The sequence below is a fragment of the Corella eumyota genome, chromosome 7 (assembly GCF_963082875.1).
Source record: "Corella eumyota chromosome 7, kaCorEumy4.1, whole genome shotgun sequence".
Classification (NCBI taxonomy): domain Eukaryota; kingdom Metazoa; phylum Chordata; class Ascidiacea; order Phlebobranchia; family Corellidae; genus Corella; species Corella eumyota.
In genome coordinates, this window is record NC_137496.1 from 7,425,988 (window position 1) to 7,443,549 (window position 17,562).

Here is a 17,562-nt window from a genome sequence, read left to right on the forward strand (position 1 = left end):
TGTCTTTAAACAAATATAGACAATATTTCATGCACACTAATAACTTTTACTCTAACCGAGAAGGGTTTCACATCATCGATATTGGAGGAGTGTTTAAAAACATCCTCGATGGTCAAAAGTTTAACATTTTTGGTCCGAAACTTCGCATACATTGCCAGGATTTACAATTATTTGTAACTTATCGCCCTGGTTTGCCTCTGATTTTCTAACCTCTACTCCACGTGCGACAATTGGCGTTTTGCATTTAGTGAATTGGGTTGTTGCTCATGGTCAAACGAGAATAGGGTAAGTTTTCGTTTACCAGAAGCAACGTCTGCAGTAAAATAAGATTTCTTTTTGCCTTGTTTTACTGGCGAAACTGCGGTCGGAATCATATGCACGCTAATATGTTTGTGCTTCTGAACGATATCTTCTGCAATTATTTCTTCGTGAGAATAAGTTTTTTGACTTATTTTAATTATTTAAAAAAATAATATTTACACAATTTGTAGTTACGTTCTGCGCTTATCTTTGTCGTCATAGATCGCCAATTTACTGATCAATATAAACATATGAAAAATAGCTATTATACTTAAATATTTGACTACACACCTGTTTTTAAATACATGACTGTTATAACTCATAAATTCTGTCATATATATAGCTTAAATAAGTATGCTTGCGAACTGGTGCAGACAAGAACGTTTATTATTATTTGTGAGAACGTGTCTGAATCGATTTGCCCCAAAACCGCTGTGATGGAAATAGAAGAAATGATTTATTAGTTTAAACTTAAATTTGTTAACCACGGGTGACCTAAAATCAATCAATAATTTCAAAATTTCGAATCAAACAAATATTCTCTCTAGACTCCAGCTGTTTTTGTTCATGGGAAAAGTTTTCTTTCTTAAGATTACTTTTTCATAATATATTATAAAACACATTTTACTATTACTTAAATGTGCTTTACATGAAAACAAAAAAACATTTTGGTTTGCTTTTTTTGCGTAAAACTGTTGCAGCTAAAAGTGTTAACGACGCCTGCAAATTAAATGTTAGAAAACTTCTGTATAAACTGCGCACGACATTTGTGCATAATTAAAATCTTTAAAAAAAATTTGCTTTTAGCTTTGAAAAAATTAAACACCTATGTAAAAAATAAAAATCATGTATTGGCATTATAGACTTTACACCGATTTATCTCCTAAAACTGTGGTAAAAGTAAACGAAATGGCTAATTAGTTTTAGCTTTATTTTGTTAACCACGAGTAACTTGAAAACTCGGGACGGAAAATATAATTGTTTTAATGGACCCCAGCTGGTTTTGTTTATAGGAAAATTTTGCCTATTTAAGATTAATATTATAAATAGATTGTAATTTATTTTAATGCTCCTACAAAAAGTTATATCAAACGATAATATACATACAAGTAATATTTAAATGAAAAACTATCTGTAAAAAAAATTGACTGTTATTTATTTAAATATTTAAGATAATTTAAAAAAAAGTCTAATTTCGTTTAATGGTATATCATGAAAACTGTTTAAAAACACGTGTTTAAATTATCTTTTTATTTATTACAATAAAATACTTATTAAATATCATTAAAAATGATCAAATAATTTCGAACCATATTTTATTTATCAAATAAATCTAGTTATTGTCATTATATTTATTATTTTTATTATTATGGTTCGAAATCTTAAGATTTCGAAACATATTGTTATAGTCAGTATTATTATAAGTTCTGAAATTTTAGTATGTTGTTTATAATAATATTGTGTTCCAATCCTCCTATTCTCAAAATTTAATTATTACTAATTGTTTGTTTATTTATTAAAATTTAAATCGTTATTAATTTTTCAAATCTTGGTCAATTGTATATCGTAATATTAAGAATTCAAAAATGAATTAAAATTTTAATTTTTATCGCTAATTACTAATTAATAGGTGTTTGTTTATTAAAATTTAAAGATTGTTAATTTTTTGTAAATCTTGGGTAATTGTATATCATGCTATTGGTAACTCAAAAATGAATTAAAATTTTAATTTTTATTACTAATTACCAAGTAATAGGTATTTGTTTATCAAAATTAAAAAATTGTTTTTATTTTTCTAAATCTTGTTTAATTGTATATCATGATATAAGTTAAATAAAAACAAGTTAAAAAAGTAATTTTTGTATGTTTATCATATTTAATAGCTTGTTTATTTAATAAAAATTAGGGATTGTTATTAAAACGCAGAATTTAAAAAAAAAAAAATTTTTTAGTTTAATAATTATAAAAGGTATACGTAATATTTGTTTAATTAGTTCAGGTAATATTTTTAATTAAGTAATGTTTATGCATAAATTTATTTACAATAAAGGTTAATTTTAAAAATAATCAAATAATTTCGAACCATTTTTTTTTATCAAGTAAATCTAGTTATGGTTCGCAATCTTAGATTTCGAAACATATTGTTTATTATTATTTGCTTGTTAATTTATTATAATTTGAAGATCGGTATTAGATTTTTAAATTTTGGTCAATTTTATATTAGAATATTAATAACTCAAAAATAGTCTAAAAATTTAATTTATGTTTGTTTATTATATTTAAATGCTTGTTTGTTTTTTAAATGCTTGTTTATTTATTTAAAATTTGGTCCAATGTATACTATTATACTTACAACTTAAAACTTGGTTAAAAAAATAATTTTATTTTGTTTATTATATTTAAATCCTAGTTTGTTTATCAAAAAATTAAAAGTCAATTTTAACTATTAAAATTTTGGTCTAATGTATATGAATACCAATAAGAGAAGATATGTTAAAAATTTTTTGTTTGTTGCAATTAAATTCCTAATGGTGTACTAAAATAAAAAGGTTGACATTTTAAAACTTTTAAATGAATTTTGTTTTGAAATTTTTGGTCCAAAATTTAAAAAAAAGTTCTAGTTCAAAAATTAAATACGTAATATTTGATTAATTAGTTAAGTCAATGTTCTAAATGAGGTAATGTTTATGCATGTTTTTATTCACAATAAAGAGTTATTTTAAAAATAATCAATTATTTTAAACCATATTTTATTTTTCAAATAAATCTAATTTTAATTAGAATTAAACTATTCTTAATTAAACACGTTTTTATTAGGCAAGCGGTTCAATTTCGATATTTGATGTAGAAATTTTTATTCAATTTCGATATTACAAATATTATTTAGTTAGTAACAAAGCGACTTTGAATCTGTGGTAGGAATTAAATATGATTAAATTTTTCGGCGATTATTTTTATCTGGCCAGTATAATTACCGCCGCCAATTTCCAACATGCATTGGTGGTTCAGTGGTAGAATCCTCGCCTTCCACGCGGTGGGTCCTCGTTTGATTCCCAGCCAATGCAATTTTTATTTATTTTATGAGATCAAGTTTTTAATCTATTTTATAATGCGACCGCTGAATTGTTGGTCTTATTATTTTTTACATTACTTATTAAAGAAAAAAAAACGATTATATATCGTAAGAAACTAAACTAAAAAATAATTTATTAAAAAAAAGACTGGCGACATGGTAGTTTTTTCTCTTTTCTTAATTAAACACGTTTATATTAGGAGGCGGTCCAATTTCGATATTCGGTGTAGAAATTTTGTTTAATTGTGATAATACAAATATTATTTAGTTAGTAACACAGCGACTTTGTATCTGTTGGTACGAATTAAATGATTAAATTTTTCGGTGTTTATTTTTATTTGGCCACTATAATTACCGCGGCCAATTTCCAACAAGCATTGGTGGTTTCACTAGAAAAATTTTTGCCTTCTCTTGGGCCATTTGTATTTAAAATAAGCTAATCTGGCTTAATTTAATGCTGTGTTATATAATTTGGCCAAAAATAGGCCACTAAAAGTTTTGGCTAAAATACAGACTTTAATAAAGAAACTGGCCTATTTATAGCCAATATGTTATCTTATGCATAGCTTTGGCTTTATTAAATAACAAAATAAATTTAATACCAAAATAAATTTGATAATTTTAAATAGTTTAGCAGTAAAAGTGAATTTTTTGTTAATTATTTTGTGTAGTCACTAAAATGCAATACCAAAATTTTATGTTTTTATTTATTTTTTATCATTTCAATACTGTGCAATAATGTGTATATCTGCGAATTCTACCAATATAAAATTAAAACTTCACAGTAATGCAGAGATATTTTGCCTAATAACAACATGCATTTTTTCTTTGTATGTATAAACAGAAAATGTTTAATGGCAAAGTAATTTACAGTTAGTCACTAATGAAACTTATGATATAAGAATTAAAAGAGTTACAGACACCATGTGTTACATGTAAATTAACTAAAAAGTAAAATGTTGAATTGGATAAAATTATACTAACAATCTTAGCAAACACAGGCAAATCCTGTTTTACTTTACAAAATATAAAAATACCGGTATTCTATTTGATTCTATTTACACAAATCCAAGACGCTGAAAGTATTTCACTTCCAGAAACAAGGATTTGGTATTTAAGACTGGATAGTATTTTGTAGTTGAGTATTCAATTCAAAAAAATGGTTGAAGTAGTAGGACCATGACATATTTCAGTTTTAAATATATCCCCTTCCATCACATCTTTGCAAAACTTCCATTGGTGTCGCTCAGCAAGATATTTGCATATATTTTTAAAACTTCCCACCCTTGCTATTTTTTTAAAATAAGAATGCTTAGCTTCAAACCTCATTGACCAATAATGAATCAGTGGCCCAAGATTTAGTATATCTGTAGGAATATGGCACAAATAATGCTGTTTTGGTATAATGTTGACTGTGGGATCATCATAGTATAAAATAACTTGTACATTGTGATAATTATACCTGCGAAATACTGGATTTTCTGAAAATACTCTTTCATCAGTAAAATGTGAATAAAGGGAGGTGCTGTTGTTCTGTATGTTATTGTTGCCAAGAAATGTACTTAACTTAGATTGTCTATACAGGGCACCAATTGTTTCTTTTAATTAAATATAATACAATAAATGAGGGGAGTTTACTGTAATACGATTTAATCCCAGTTATTTGTGCAGAATGCCCTAATATAATTTCTTTTGGTTCAACAATAGGAAATGAAAATTGCATAAATTTTTTGCGATGCCATGGTGTTTGTAATGTTTTAAATTGGTTTACTGCCATTTCAAGTTCATGACAATGATTCTTTTGTTCGACATGTTTGTGTACTTCTTTCCATATTGTTTGTAAAATGTCATTTATTCCTTCCAAAATGTAGATTATTGAAGCCTAAGACAAAACCGAAACGTTAGGACACTATCAGTTTATCAATATAAAGTTGTTTTGTATTCTTAGTTGATGAGGTAAGTTTTAATTTTAAAAGAAAGATGTTTACTAACCTCAGTTAATTTATGCTTTTCCTTTGCACAAAGCAAAAACCTTGCAGCATTATGTTTCCATTTATTAAATACTTGGGAAACATGTATGTTATTATTCTGTAAACATTTTTTATTCATATTGGGCATTACTGGTTCACTGAGTTGTTTGGACATTACTGGTACACTGTGAGTTGTCTTCTGAACTAGTATTATTTTCTACTGATAGGACCGGGAAAGTATAGGGTAGAAGTAAAATGTCATGATTTCTTGTGCTCATGTTGTCAAGAAATATATGTAGTTAAAGATTTAAATTTTGTTGTATGCGTAGAAATATAATGTCTTAAAATATGCATTGACAAAAAATAGAATATATTAAAAACCTATTTTTTTATATTTTATTTATTTAAGTATACCGGTTTTATGATTTTGATGTGATTTCATCCATTGAGAGTAAGTTTTGCATTTAAATGTTAAATAAATTTGGTTTAGTTGTTTAAAATACAAGTAGTTGGATAAGCACATGTTTTCTGTGGAAGTAATAAATATTCTGTTAGATACAAGTTTACGTAAAAGCTGCCAGTGGTAATAAAATATAAATATGAACAACTTAGATTACCTTACATACAAAGTCAATTTTAGAATTAAAATTAGCAAAATTAAAATATTATTTTTTTAAATGAGCCTTTGCATTGCAATTAATAGAGATACTTTAACCTCTATTACCTTTTAAAAATTATCTAGAACTAATTTACTATAGATTTAAACCGATTTGTGAACACTATTTAAACCTTGACAGTACGGCACTTTTGCTAAAACAGCGACAGTAACCGAATCGGGCTACTTCTCCCGATCGAGCGACAGACATTTTGCAACCAAAAGCGGCGACATGCGCTCTCTTTTTGCTTTAACGGCCAACCTAATCAATAAAAATATGTCCAAAACATAAAAGAAACAACAAAGTCACCAAGTTGACCTTTCTTTGACATTTTTTACCCGTCAGTTTAGCTAGAAATTAAAAGAATACGTTTTCTTATTCAATTGCTTTTTTCGACGAAGAAAGAAAGCGAGATCGCGTGGTGAAATAGCTAGAAGAAAAAGGGCAAATATGAAGCAATTAAATAAGAAACGCATTCCGTTAATTTCTAGCTAAACTGACGTGGGGTGGGAATCAAAAAAAAATTCTGACTGGTATTTGAGGTTAATTTAACCATCTGCCGAATCATACTTGTAAGTTGTTTTAGAGGGGTTGTGGTAATAAAGTGATTAAGACTTTTATAACTAATATATACATTTTTAAAAAGTCGAATAACAGCAATTTATAAATAGTATATACATTTTTAGAAAGTGGAATAACAGCGGAAGTTTGTCCCCTAAACGAAAATGAAATTAGGTCCGAATTTGCAAATTTTAATTTTGAAGAAAAATCAAAGAGTTTTTTGATAATTTAAATAGCCAATCTTTTCAGGTTATATCAGTTTACTGAACTTATAAGATAATAGTAGTTTTACATGTTTTTAATTTAGTAAGGACATATGGTAGTTTTTCCTTATTTTTGTAAGCACAGAATATAAATTAAATTATAATACTTGATCAAATATTTAACTTGTTTTAGCTGGATGCCACCACTGCAAAAACCCAAAGTGCCCATACCAGTACCAGCAGTAAAAGTTTTGAAATGCGATCAAGCGATTCAACCATGCCACTGGAACTTGATAAGCAGAGGCCCTACCCTGGAATAAACCTGTGTACTCATGGAAAAAAAGAAACAAACATTTTAAAACATTTAGCCCACTTTCAAAAAAAAGCTCCGAATCTGTAGACAATAACATTGTTTTGACATATGGAGACCTTATTCCATATCCTTTCCCCCTAAAAGAAGAACTGCAACTATATTTAAAAAATATTGGCCCAGTGGATTTTAGTACATCAGAAATATTCATTCCGTGATTGACCCAAAAATTGGTAAACCATCGAAGGAACAAAGAAATGACATTGCAAAAGTGCTGGTGAAAGAATATCCAATTTTGGCTAATGGATGTGAGAAAAATAATCATTCTACACTTTCAAATTCAATAAGAAAAAGGTTTAACAATGCAAAAATGTCGTTTAAAAAAGCTACCGAAAAAACAACAAACTATGCCTGTCGCTAATTGTACAACTAATGAAGAACGCGACTAATGAAGAACGCACATTATTAATAGTGGCCTAATTTTAATAAAAATTTCAAATAAATAATATAAACAAATTTATCCATTGTTTGTAGTGTTTAAAAGAATTTCAAGACATTCCAGAAGTTTCACCCTTCTCTACAAGATGGAGAAAATTGATGCTAAAATGTGAAGCCGCTTTTTAAATTAAGTTCTGATTTTTTTTATTTTCATAAGTTACTTGCGCATCTTAGCAATAGTGAAAAAGGTTGTCGAAATATTTTAGCATTTGGAGATTTAAGTGACATAACCTCTGGAGTAAAACAAAAAAATCAGCCATTTCTTTTGTGTACTGGGAGTCCTTCTGACCCCAAAGATATTTCAATTTTAGTTAAACAAAAAAGGTACTTGATCTTAATGGTGCTTCTATGCATGATTGTTTTTTTTAACTTTAGTTGCGGTGTATTACATTTTTAATCTTGAATATCCATACTCTTGCAAACCATTTCATGGTAATCTTGTAAACTTTTTTTTTTGATCAGTTAGGGGGAAAGAAGTTACTTGAAATAATGCAGTGAACGAATTAACAGATTACTATTACATTTTCATGGATACAAATTTCACAGTAATGTTAATATTTAAAAAAAAATACAAAATCTTATTTTAAGGATGTTAATTCGGACATTATATTATAAGTAATTTCATTCTTTAAACTATTAATTTTTGTGCAAAAATAAGTTTTGTAAAAATTTATATTATAATTGATCATATTTGCAGTATATGATGGGATTACTCTACATTTTGTGTAAAAAAGTAATAATTTTAGTAGATTGCTGATTGTTTTTTACTGTTCCTTCGAAACCATGTTGTATTATTTGCAGTATAATGCGTAAGACCATGTAGTGTGGTTTTTGCAACATATTTGTTGCAGTATATGTTGGATTACTCTACATTTTGTGTAAAAAGTAATAATTTTAGTAGCTTGCTAATTGTTTTTTATTGTTCCTTCGAACCCATGTTGTATTATTTGTAGTATTATGCGTAAGACCATGTAATGTGATTGTTGCAGTATATGTTGGATTACTCTACATTTTGTGTAAAAAAGTAATAATTTTAGTAGCTTTCTAATTGTTTTTTTAATGTTATTTCGAAACCATGTTGTATTTATTGTAGTATTGTATGCGAAAGACCATGTTATGTGGTTTTTTCATCATATTTGTTGCAGTATATGTTGGACTACTCTACATTTTGTGTAAGAAAGTGATAATTTTAGTAGCTTGTTAATTGTTTTTTATTGTTGCTTCGAAACCATGTTGTATTTATTGTAGTATTATGCGTAAGACCATGTAATGTGGTTTTTGCAACAGCGTTTGTTGTCGTAATAAATGCAACTGCAAATTGGTTTAAATAAAAGCTGGCTAGTTGACACAATCACAATTGGCCAAAAATTTTCTACTGTTAGTGGTAGAATCCACGCCTTCCACGCAAAGAATCCAAGTTCGATTCCCAGCCAATGCAAATTTTATTTATTTGATGAGATCAAGTTTTCATGTTATTTTATTAAGCGACCGCTGAATTGTTGGCCTTATTATTATCTTTTACACTAAGTATTTTAGGAATTTAAAAGAAACGATTATATATCGTAGGAAACTAACTAAAAAATAATTTATTAAGAAACAAAACTGGCTCTATTCATTTTATTTTTTTTCTTAATTCTCTATTCTTAATTAAACACGTTTTTATTCAGTATAGACAATTCGGCAAGAGAAATTAATAATTAAAAACACTTTATTATTTACCAATTACACGATAGGCAAAATAACAATACAATTGTGCTTTTTTCGCAATATTGTTTTAAGATTTTATGTTTGTAAATTTATGAATTAAATGTTAAAATTTATGTAAATAACAAAAAAAGAATATAAATATCACTAATTAAAATATTTAAATTAGATAATTTAAATACCATTTAAATGCGACCGCTGAATTGTTGGCCTTATTATTATTTTTTACATTACGTATTTTGGCACATTAAAATAAACCATAATATTTCGTAAGGAAACTAACCCAAAAAATAATTTATTAAAAAACAAGACTGGCGCCTTGCTAGTTTTTGCTTCATTCTTAATTAATCACGTTTTTATTAGGCATAGTCAGTTTGGCAAGAAAAATTAATTAACGAAATCACTTTATTATTCACCAAGTAAACAAAAGGCAAAATAATAATACAATTGTGCTTTTTCCGCAATATTGTTTTAAGATTGTATGTTTGTAAATTTATGAAGTAAATGTTGAAATTTATCTAAATAATAAAAAAAGAATATAAATATCACTAATTAATTTATTTAAATTAGGTAATTTAAATACCATTAAGTTATGTGTCTTATGTTATAGCAAAATATTTACAGTGATTAACGAGTTTGTAATAAAGTTTAAAATAATTTTAATTAGAAATAAACTTATTTTTAAAATATTTGCTACAAATAATATTAGTTAATTTTGGTAATTTAAACACTTATATGTAAATTATTTTCCATATTTAAGTCTTGTCGTAAATATTGGTAATTTATTTAATTAAAACAAGCGCAAGGGATTTTTATGGCGATATAAATAAAATTACACAACGCCGTGTAAAAATTTCAAATACAATCAAGAATTAACAGATATCTGTGTTTAGAAACAACAATGTCAAAAAAGGCATTTGAACCGTTGACTGTTGGTTTAAAAGTTCAACGCTCTACCAACTGAGCTAACCGGGCACGTTTGCTGTTACTGTGTGCTTTGTAGCTTGATTATAGAAACCATTTGTAAAAAAAATTTGTCACCAAATAAAAATAAATTAATTTAACATTTTAATTTTTTCAAAATCACTTAAAAATATCTAAATAATACATTTGTTATATATTTTCTGGAGTAAATGACGATGGTACTCTGTTTGAAAAATTGGTTTTATTTATAAATTTAAAAAGCGTAAGTTTACGTTTAAACAATTAATAATAATAATAAAAAACAAAATGTTAATAAAATTACTTAATTTTTTTAAGTTGAATAATTAAAATTTTAAAACTTAAATTAACTTGCATTAGGTTGTTATGTGTTTGATTAATGATTTACAAATTATATGAGTAACGAGTTTAAACATATTTTTTAGACACCCTTTTTTTAAATGTTATTTGAACTTTAAATTGCTTAACGTAATTAATATTGTTTAATTTATTTAATTTATATAATTTAAATACCTATGCATCAGTTAGTTTGTATTATTAAGTCCGTAGCGTGAACATTGGCAACTTTTACGTAAGAAACTAACTCGGACAATTTTTATGACGACTTAGACTGATAAAAAGTAGCATTACAAATTTAAATTCTTGTTTGAAAGATAGTACTTATTTGTGCATAGAAGCAACAATAATCGATAATTGATTTAATACTTGGCGTTTAAATTAAAAGTCCAACGTTCTGCCAACACAGTCACCACACAACGCCTTTTACTGTGATGTGCTCGGATTTTTAAATGTAGTTACTTTTTAAGTCTTTGGTACTAATAGAAAATAAATTTACATTCTATTTTATTTTCATTTTGACAAATTAAAAAAAAATAAACACAAATGTTAGTTAATTTTTTTTGTAGATTTTTTAGTATTTTTTAATTTTGTTGACTATATGAGTCATTTTCATATAATTTTATATTAAAAATTGGAACAACAACTAACAAAACGTATAGTTGAATATATTAAAATAGAATGGAGTTAATAAATTAAAAAAAATAAAACATTAATATTCCGACGGAAGAAAAATTATTTTTAATTTTGCAAATATCCGTGATAATCACAATGTCCATAACGTAACAATTGCAAGGTATTGTACGAAAAATTAAATAAATATTTAGTAAAGCACATTATTGCAGTAATTTTTGTAATAACTCTTTATAAAAAAATATTTAGTGAAAATTTATAAGTTAAAATATTTAAATTTCTTCTTAATTTAAAAAAAAATTCAGAAATAATCATATCAAGTTCTTAATTTGGTCCATTTTATGGCGTTTTTACCGCCTAATAATATAAATATCTTTTACATAGTCAAGAAGTTAAGTTTACTGGCTTTCAACCAGGCGGGCAAATTGGATATTCGGTGTAGAAGTTATTATCTAATTTCGATAATACAAATATTATTTAGTTAGTAACACAGCAATTATGAATCTGTTGGTACAAATTAATTATGATTAAATTTTTCGGCGTTTATTTTTATCTACGCAGTATAATAACCTCCGCTAATTTTCAACAAGCATTGGTGGTTCAGTGGTAGAATCCTCGCCTGCCACGCGGGGGGCCCGGGTTCGATTCCCGGCCAATGCAATTTTTTTTCTTTTATGAGATCAAGTTTTCAATTTATTTCATTAAATGCGGCCGCTGAATGGTTGGCCTTAATATTATTTTTTACATTACGTATTTTGGCAAATTAAAAGAAACGATAATATATCGTAAGAAAACTAAACTAAAAAATAATTTATTAAAAAACAAGACTGGCGCCTTGCTAGTTTTTGCTCCATTCTTAATTAATCACGTTTTTATTAGGCATAGTCAGTTTGTCAAGAGAAATTAATTAACGAAAACACTTTATTATTTACCAAGTAAACGATAGGCAAAATAACAATGCAATTGTGCTTTTTCCGCAATATTGTTTTAAGATTTTATGTTTGTAAATTTATGAAGTAAATGTTAAAATTTATGTAAATAATAAAAAAAGAATATAAATATCATTAATTAATTTATTTAAATTAGATAATTTAAATACCATTAAGTTATGTGTCTTTTGTTATAGCAAAATATTTACAGTGATTAATGAGTTTGTAATAAACTTTAAAATAATTTTAATTGGAATTAAACTTATTTTTACAATATTTACTACAAATAATATTAGTTAATTTTGGTAATTTAAACACTTATATGCAAATTAATTTGCATATTTAAGTCTTGTCGCAAATATTGGTAATTTATTTAATTAAAAAAAGCGCAAGGGGTTTTTATGGCGATATAAATAAAATTACACGATGTCGTGTAAAAATTTTAAACACAATCAAGAATTAACACATATCTGTGTTTAGAAACAACAACGTCAAAAAAGGCATTTGAACCGTTGACTGTTGGTTTAAAAGTTCAACGCTCTACCAACTGAGCTAGCCGAGCACGTTTGCTGTTACTGTGTGCTTTGTAGCTTGATTATAGTAACCATTTGTAAAAAAATTTTGTCACCAAATAAAAATAAATTAATTTAACATTTTAATTTTTTCAAAATCACTTAAAAATATTTAAACGATACATTTGTTATATATTTTCTGAAGTAAATGACGTTGGTACTATGTCTAATAAATTGTTTTTATTTATAAATTTAAAAAGCGTAAGTTTACGTTTAAACAATTAATAATAATAATAAAAAACAAAATGTTAATAAAATTACTTAATTTATTTAAGTTGGATAATTAAAATTTTAATACTTAAATTAATTTGCATTAGGTTGTTATGTGTTTGATTAATGATTTACAAATTATATGAGTAACGAGTTTAAACATATTTTTTAGACACCTTTTTTTAATTTTATTTGAACTTTAAATTGCTTAACGTATTTAATATTGTTTAATTTATTTAATTTCTATAATTTAAATACCTATGCATCAGTTAGTTTGTATTATTAAGTCCGTAGCGTGAACATTGGCAACTTTTACGTAAGAAACTAACTCGGACAATTTTTATGACGACATAGACTGATAAAAAGTAGCATTAAAAATTTAAATTCTTGTTTGAAAGATAGCACTTATTTGTGCATTGAAGCAACAATAATCGATAATTGATTTAATACTTGGCGTTTAAATTAAAAGTCCAACGTTCTGCCAACACAGTCACCACACAACGCTTTTTATTGTGATGTGCTCGGATTTTTAAATGTAGTTACTTTTTAAGTCTTTGGTACTGTTACAAGGAAAGTTTGATCGTCTCGTAATTTAGCCTAACGTTTAGGTGGCGATATAATAAAGGTCCGAATTGTATTAAACCCTCACCCTTAACTGTTTATTAGGACGAGACGATCTTTCTAATTTAGTAAAACCTAGGATACCCCGCTTTAACGGTCCACCGTAAAAACCAAGTTGGCTAACTCTGTTATTTATATTAACATGTACGGTAGGTGTGTAAACTTACTTTTAATATTCGATAAAAACTACTAAAACAATACTTGCGATAAAAACATAAGAGTAATAAAACAGTATAAAAACAACACAACTACACCTAACCGCACCCAAGTCAGAACTAATCTTTTGGTAGGCGCTACATACAACATTCGGCGCTACATTTACGTTTAGGACAAGAAATCCCGATAAGGTTAATTAATTAGATATACTAGGGCATATACAGACTATCAGGTGTCAGGAGCCACCGACGCATGACAAAACATATATGTTACACCCCCCCACTTAAATACAACCAACTCCTGTGGTTGAAATACTACGAAAAACAGATTCCTTATGACATAAAGAAAACATTAACATGTACAATACTTAGAGGTAAAAAAAAACGTAGACCTGCAATAACATTGTGATACAAAAAGTGAAACAAACATTTAAATACTACTAAAGGCACGACAACAACAAAATCTGAACTTTTACGTTACAGGAAAATTCAATACAACAACAAACTATTTAAGTGTAAGCGTTAATAGTGTTTTAAATAACAAATACAATTAAGAGTAAAAAAAAACAAGAAACGCATTATAAACTACAAAACATGTTTAAGTGAAAGAAAAAAACAATACTGTTGGTTATGATCAACGCAAGTCTAAAGTGACAATAATGTGCAAGTAAACAAAAACGAGGGCAATTTAGTGAGGTAATAAAAAAAATAACAGTAAAAAAACAGTCAATGTAAACTAGATGTCAATAACCTCAATGTCCGGATAGAAGTGGGTCCGCTTTCTAATGCGTTGGGGACGTGAAGTTGTTGGCTCAGTTAACACCAAATTGTCACTATTTTCCATTGGTAGTCCCACATGCGTTGCCTCACTGTCTGGGGTTAATGTGGGTTCAGTGTGCCTTGTATTAAGCATGTTCCCTAGAATAGGTGGCCTCACACAGGTTGGCTCGTTAAAAGTATATGATGTTGCCTCTGTTGAGGTCCCTGTAAATAATTTTAACCGGTTAAAATGTACCATTTGGGATTTACCTTCTTTATTTTTTATGACATAATTAACGTTATTTAATATCTTTTCTACAATAAAAGGTCCCTTATAAGGTAAATGGAACTTCTTCGATTTATTTAGAGGTATGGCTGGGTTCGTTAAAAGTACATTATCACCAATTTTAAATGGGACGCCATGTTGTTTCTTGTCGTAATTTCTTTTCATACGTTCTCGTTGTTTTTCCAAGGTTTTACGGGCAGTGTCTTGGGCTGACTTTAGGCGTTTGCTTAAGTCCTCGACTAGTGTCTTGTATGGCGTTGCTTCTGTCGGACACCCCGTTCCTGCGTCGCCTGGCAGACGTAACTTGTGGCCGGTCAGCAAGTAGTGCGGCGAATACCCGGTGCTTTCATGAATACTAGCGTTATAGGAGGCTACCACTGCGGGTAGAGTGATATCCCAACCCGTTTCATCGCTTTGAACGTAATTACGTAGCATGGACGCGATAGCTCGATTGTTTCGCTCTACGCCTCCATTTCCGGCTGGATGATATGCAGTTGTTCTTGATTTTTTACTACCCATAAGCTTGAGCAGCTCCTGGAAAAGTTGACTTTCAAAGTTTGTTCCACGGTCAGAATGAACTATTTCAGGCACCCCGTGTACCGTAAACCAGTTGCTGAAAAGTATCGAAGCCGTTTCAGTTGCTGTCTGGTGTCGCATAGGCCAAGCGCGTACATACTTTGTAAAAATGTCACACGCTACGAAAATGAAACGGTTTCCGGATTTGGTTATGGGTAGTGGACCCATCACATCTATTTGAATGCGTTGCATTGGTCGATCTTCTGACGATGGTATTAATGGCGCTTGTGGGTTTTGAGTCGCTCTTTTATTAAGATTACAGTCATTGCATCGTTTGCAATATGCTTCTGTGTGACTTCTCCAGTGATGCCAATAAAATCTTTCATTTATTTTGGCGCAGGTTTTGCTAATTCCAAGATGTCCGCCACCATGTGGACTATCGTGAAATTTTATTAGGACCGTATCTATTAAAGAATCAGGCAGTACAACTTTGTAGACCATTTGCGCTGACAAGGACGAACATTTTTCACCAAAGTAAACAATATTATTTCTACACACCAAGTGGTCGAATTTGTTCCAGTAGTGTTTACTGGCTGGAGTAGTGTTCCAGTAGTGTTTACTGGCTGGAGGTAAATTTTCCGTTTTTTGGTTTGGTCTTATTCCCTTTTTTAACCAATCAAAAATGGAGGGTATGTTTTTATCAGCCTGTTGTAATTCCGCGATTTTTGTTTTTGATATCTCTGGCTCGAGGCTGAATTCCAAACTTTCAATTGCGTTGCAAGGTTGTTTATTTTGTTGTATATTGTAGGGAAAATCATCGGGAATTGGCTCCAGTCTGCTAAGGGAGTCGGCATTTCCATGTTTCTTTCCTGGCCGGTGAATTAGTTCGAAATTGTACCCAGCTTACAACTCTTTTGATTTCCATAACCACCGAAGCGAAGAATGGTCGGTGCGAATGGTAAATTTATCTCCTATCAGATAACATCGAAATAGTTTCGTGGCAAATACGATAGCCAGCAATTCTTTTCTTGTGGTAGAATAATTTCTTTCGGCTTTTGACAAAGTTCTACTACCATAGGCAACCACGTGTTCTTTTCCATTTTGTTCTTGGGATAGAACACACCCGATGGCGTTAGATGCATCGGTGTCCAATATAAAAGGCTTGTCAAAATTAGGGTATTGAAGAATTGGAGTTTCTGTTAGTCGATGTTTTAAAGAAATAAATGATTCCTGACATTCATCAGTCCAGTTAAATTTTTTCCCCTTTTCTGTTAGCTTATGTAATGGCCCGGCAATGTTGGCATAGCCTTTAATAAATTTCCGGTAATACGATGTTAAACCAACAAATTGACGTACATGTTTTACATTTTTTGGTATTGGCCATTCTTTGACTGCTTTTATTTTGTCAGGGTCACATTTAATTCCATCGCGCGACACAATATGCCCCAAAAAACTTACTTCATGTTTAAAAAATGAACACTTTGATGGTTTTAAAGTTAACCCAGCCGATTGTAGGCGAGCGAAAACTTCTTTAAGGCGCCTTACATGTTCTTCAAAAGTTTTCGAGTACACAATGATGTCATCCAAGTAGGCTAATGCCCCCTGCCATTCAACCCCGTTCAGTACAATACGCATAAGACGCTGGAAACTCGCTGCTGAATTACACAAACCCATAGGCATGACCATGAATTCATATAAACCCATGTGGCTAGCAAAGGCAGTTTTCTCCCTTGAGGCTTTGTCCATTGGAATCTGGTAATAACCAGACCGAAGATCTAGTGTGGAAAAATAAACAGACTGAGACATTTCGTCTAGGCTTTCATCGACTCTGGGTATTGGATAGCTGTTTTTCTTAGTGATGGCGTTGACCAGCCGATAGTCTACACAAAACCTAGTTTCTCCTGATTTCTTTTTTACTAGAACCACAGAACTTGACCAGGGGGACTGAGAGGGTTGAATTAGATCCTGTTTACGCATTTCTTTAATAATTTGTTCAACGTTGTCTTTATATTTATGGGGAACACGCCTTGGCGCTCGTCGAACAGGTTTACTACTGCCCGTGTCTATTTCATGTTTGACAAGATTCGTCCTTCCTATTTCATAAGGCGAGGTGGAGAAGACACATTTATATTGCTTTACCATTTTTATTACAATCTGGCGTTGACTTTCTGTCAGAGTTTCGCTTATATTGACGCTATCTTCTGCGTGATCTACTTGATGTTGGCTCAAGGTAGGCTGTATTTCTTCAACCGAATGATCATGTTCAAGTAACTTAAAACAGGACGAATTTTTGCATGTACATTTATGCGATGCTTGATTGATGATAGC

The 17,562-nt window shown here is 29.2% G+C and overlaps 1 non-coding gene across 1 annotated transcript; it reads left to right on the forward strand.

Annotated features, from left to right (window-relative positions):
* Positions 1-11,775: 11,775 nt before the first annotated feature.
* Trnag-gcc (transfer RNA glycine (anticodon GCC)) lies at positions 11,776-11,846 on the forward strand. Its single transcript has one exon. It is a non-coding gene; the product is annotated as a tRNA-Gly (tRNA).
* The last annotated feature ends 5,716 nt before the right edge of the window (positions 11,847-17,562 follow it).